Source organism: Balaenoptera musculus, chromosome 8, assembly GCF_009873245.2.
Source record: "Balaenoptera musculus isolate JJ_BM4_2016_0621 chromosome 8, mBalMus1.pri.v3, whole genome shotgun sequence".
NCBI classification, from domain to species: domain Eukaryota; kingdom Metazoa; phylum Chordata; class Mammalia; order Artiodactyla; family Balaenopteridae; genus Balaenoptera; species Balaenoptera musculus.
This window is the reverse complement of record NC_045792.1, coordinates 42,112,478-42,116,615: the sequence shown is the minus strand read 5'-3', so window position 1 is coordinate 42,116,615 and position 4,138 is coordinate 42,112,478. Positions and strand designations below refer to the sequence as shown.

The window sequence follows — 4,138 nt, the reverse complement described above, 5'->3', positions numbered from 1 at the left end:
TTGGGAGATTGGGATTGACATATATACACTAATATGTATAAAATGATAACTAATAAGAACATGCTGTGTAAAAAAAATAAATAAAATAAAATTTTAAAAAAAGAATAAAATAAAGATGTAGCTGCAGCAAAGTACTACCTAGAGAAAAGTATGATTTGGGTACTGTTGAGGCACAGAAGAAAGATGGGGGAGTGAGTTGAGTGTGACTGTGGTCACCCTGATCTGTAATTCAGGGGAAAAAATTTGGGCTTGAGGGAATAATTAACATACAAGTATAATTAAACAGCACGTAAATATTATTGTTGAATTTTTAATTGACTCTCCAAGTTTAAAATTTATACGTGATAATTGCAAAAGCATTAAAAAACTATAGAAATGATTAATGTGAAATTCACCCAGAATATCTCCATTGCCTACTAGCATTTTGGTATATATATATATATTTTTAGACCTAGCTTACACAGACACAACTCGTACTTTCATACTCTAAATATCTATATATACAAATATATCATAAATGGGTCATAATACATATTCTGTTTTTGTAACTGCAATTCACTTAATGGTAAGTCACGAAAGGGGAGCTGGAGGGGACAGCAAATGGGACTAAAAAAAAGTGGTCAGGAAGCAGTATAAGAATGGGGAGAGAGGCGGAGGGTGGCGGGCACCGCTCCTTCCCCCCCACCCCGCCTCGTGCGCCTCAGGCGTCTTCTCCTCCTCCCTCCCCCTCCTCCCATCCCCCTCCCCCGCCTCCTCCCCTCCCCCCACATGCGCCGCTTTGGGTCCCTGGTCTTCTGCGAGAGACAGAGGGGCCGGCCTGAGCTGACACTTTCTCAGCACTAGACCTGGACTCCCACCCGGCACCAGAATACAGTCGCTTTGAATCGCAGATATATGACTTGCAAGAGCAAATGATGAACAGCAGCATGAGCTCTGGGTCTGGGTCGGTCCCTGCAAACGAGTGAGAAGAGGTCCTTGTATGTCAGGGCCTTGTTTGATTATGACCAGACTCGGGACCGCTGCCTGCCAAGCCAAGGCCTCAGCTTCTCCTTTGGTGACATTCTACTGTCATTAACGCCTCTGATGACAAGTGGTGGCAGGTGAGACTGATGACCCCACATGGAGAAAGTGAGCAAATCAGTGTGATCCCCAGTAAGAAGAGGGTGGAAAAGAAAGAAAGGGCTCGACTGAAAACTGTTAAGTTTCATGCCAGGACGGGGATGATTGTGTCTAACAGGTCCATCAGCCACTATGGAGAACAGTGTGGAGGTTCTTTATAAAACTAAAAATAGAACTACCATACGACCCAGCAATCCCACTACTGGGTATATACCCTGAGAAAACCATAAATCAAACAGAGTCATGTACCACAATGTTCATTGCAACACTATTTACAATAGCCAGGAAATGGAAACAACCTAAGTGTCCATTGACAGATGAATGGATAAAGAAGATGTGGCACATATATACAATGGAATATTACTCAGCCATAAAAAGAAACGAAATTGAGTTATTTATAGTGAGTGGATGGACCTAGAGACTGTCTTACAGAGTGAAGTAAGTCAGAAAGAGAAAAACAAATACCGTATGCTAACACATATATGGAATCTAAAAAAAAAAAAAAACCAAATGGTTCTGAAGAACCTAGGGGCAGGACAGGAATAAAGATGCAGATGTAGAAAATGGACTTGAGGACACAGTGAGGGGGAAGGGTAAGCTGGGAAGAAGTGAGAGAGTGGCATGGACATATATACACTACCAAATGTAAAATAGATAGCTAGTGGGAAGCAGCCGCATAGCACAGGGAGGTCAGCTCAGTGCTTTGTGACCACCTAGAGGGGTGGGATGGGGAGGGTGGGAGGAAGACACAAGAGGAGGGGGATATGGGAATATATATATATATGTATAGCTGATTCACTTTGTTATACAGCAGAAACTAACATACCATTGTAAAGCAATTATACTCCAATAAAGATGTCAAAAAAAACAAAAAAACAAAAAACGTAAAAAGAGTTTCCGCCTCTCTCAAAAGTTTTCATTTTACAAGAGCAAAGAAAACATGGTATAGGAGAGCGTACAGGAACAGGGAGTGACGTCCAACACCAGTGACAGTGAAAGCAGTTCCAAAGGACGGGAGGATGCTATTTTGTCATATGAGCCAGTGACACAGCAAGAAATTCACTATGCAAGGCCTGTCATCCTGGGCCCAATGAAGGACAGAGTCCACGGTGACCTGATTTTGGAGTTCCCACATAAATTTGGATTTTGTGTACAACATACTACCTGGCCTCGGCATGATGATGAAGTGGATGGGCAAGACTACCACTTTGTGGTCTCCCGAGAACAGATGGAGAAGGATATTCAGGACAAGTTCATTGAGGCAGGCCAATTCAACGATAATCTCTATGGGACCAGCATCTAGTCAGTGAAGGGAGTTGGGGAGAGGGGCAAGCACTGCATCTTAGATGTTTCTGGCAATGCTATCAAGAGGCTGCAGCAGTCACAACTTTATCCCATTGCCATTTTCATCAAGCCCAAGTCCATTGGAGCACTTATGGAAATGAACTGACAGCAGATGTGTGAACAAGCAAATAAGATCTATGACAAAGCCATGAATCTGGAGCAGGAGTTTGGAGAATACTTCACAGCCATTGTACAGGGTGACTCACTGGAAGAGATTTATAACAAAATCAAATAAATCATCGAGGACCAGTCTGGGCACTACATCTGGGTCCCTCCCCTGAAAAACTCTGAAGAATCCCCTCCAACCATTTTATTGTGAACAGAAGAAATCAACTCCCCCTTCCCTCCTCCCTCTTCATTCCTGTCCCCATGGGGAGAACAGATGACTACTGTTCTTGTCCCCTTTTTTAGATATGTCCAAAAAATTGAGTTTTCTAGTCCTTTTTTTTTAAATTTTTGTTTTGTTTTAGTTTATTTTTTGGGATGATGCCATCTTACTCATCATGTGACTGTGCCCATTCCTGCATGGACCTTTCCCAAGCACTAGCACAGGTGCAAATCCATTAGAGTCATTGTTTGCATAAAACCAAGCTGAAGCGAAGAGAAGAGAGGAGGACTGATGAAAAGACAGACTGGACAGCTGCGCGGCTTGTGAAGTGAGCCCCGTGCACCCCGCGAGGAGAGGCTCCCCAGCTTTGCTACGATCTGTACACTGCCTTGAGGCTTGGGACAGCGTGGTCACAGCAACAGAAAGTATCTTATTTATATATAGGTATATATATATAATTTATATAAATATATAGAAATTATTATATATATATTATATACTCTCATATAGTTTATTATACATTTACACGCATTTGGACTAGAAAATCTATGGAGATTTCATCAATGGTACTGTGTTATTAGAGAAATGCTTTAATTTTCATATTCCAATCAGATGGCATCTTATATCCCAACTGGTTGGGGAGGGAGTGAAAGTGGTAGTTAAGTGCTGTACCGAGGGCACCCGCATTGGTCATTCTCTTGAGAGCTGGGCTTTTCTTTAGGAGGGGTCAGCTGGAGGATGGTGAGAAAGGGCTTTTGCCCGGGGGCCAGAGGCTTGGAGCCGTGACCCTAGAGCCCTTGGAGCCGTGACCCTAGATGCTGCCCTTGGGACACAGTCAGGCCCGCGTGTGGGGAGCGAGAGAATGGCTAACGGTGCTCCCATGGTATTAAATTGCTGATTGTTTTATGCCACCTGATGTGTCTGCATGAGAGGTTTCCTTTTTGTTCATTTGTAAGCTGCTGTTAAACCAAAACCATGTTGTGCTACTGTGTCAGCCTTTTCATTCTTCCAGATTTTACTTTTACTATTTTTTTTTTTTTTTTTAGAAATTCACGTTCTTTTATTTATTTATTTATTTATTTATGACTGTATTGGGTCTTCGTTTCTGTGCGAGGGCTTTCTTTAGTTGCGGCAAGTGGGGACCACTCTTCATCGCGGTGCGCGGGCCTCTCACCATCGCGGCCTCTCTTGTTGTGGAGCACAGGCTCCAGACGCGCAGGCTCAGTAATTGTGGCTCACGGGCCCAGTTGCTCCGTGGCATGTGGGATCTTCCCAGACCAGGGCCCGAACCCGTGTCCCCTGCATTGGCAGGCAGATTCTCAACCACTGCGCCACCAGGGAAGCCCT

General features: G+C 43.6%; 1 pseudogene; it reads left to right on the top strand.

Moving 5' to 3' along the window:
• The first annotated feature begins 872 nt into the window (after window positions 1-872).
• On the top strand, window positions 873-2,877 carry LOC118900214 (annotated as a pseudogene).
• Window positions 2,878-4,138: the final 1,261 nt, after the last annotated feature.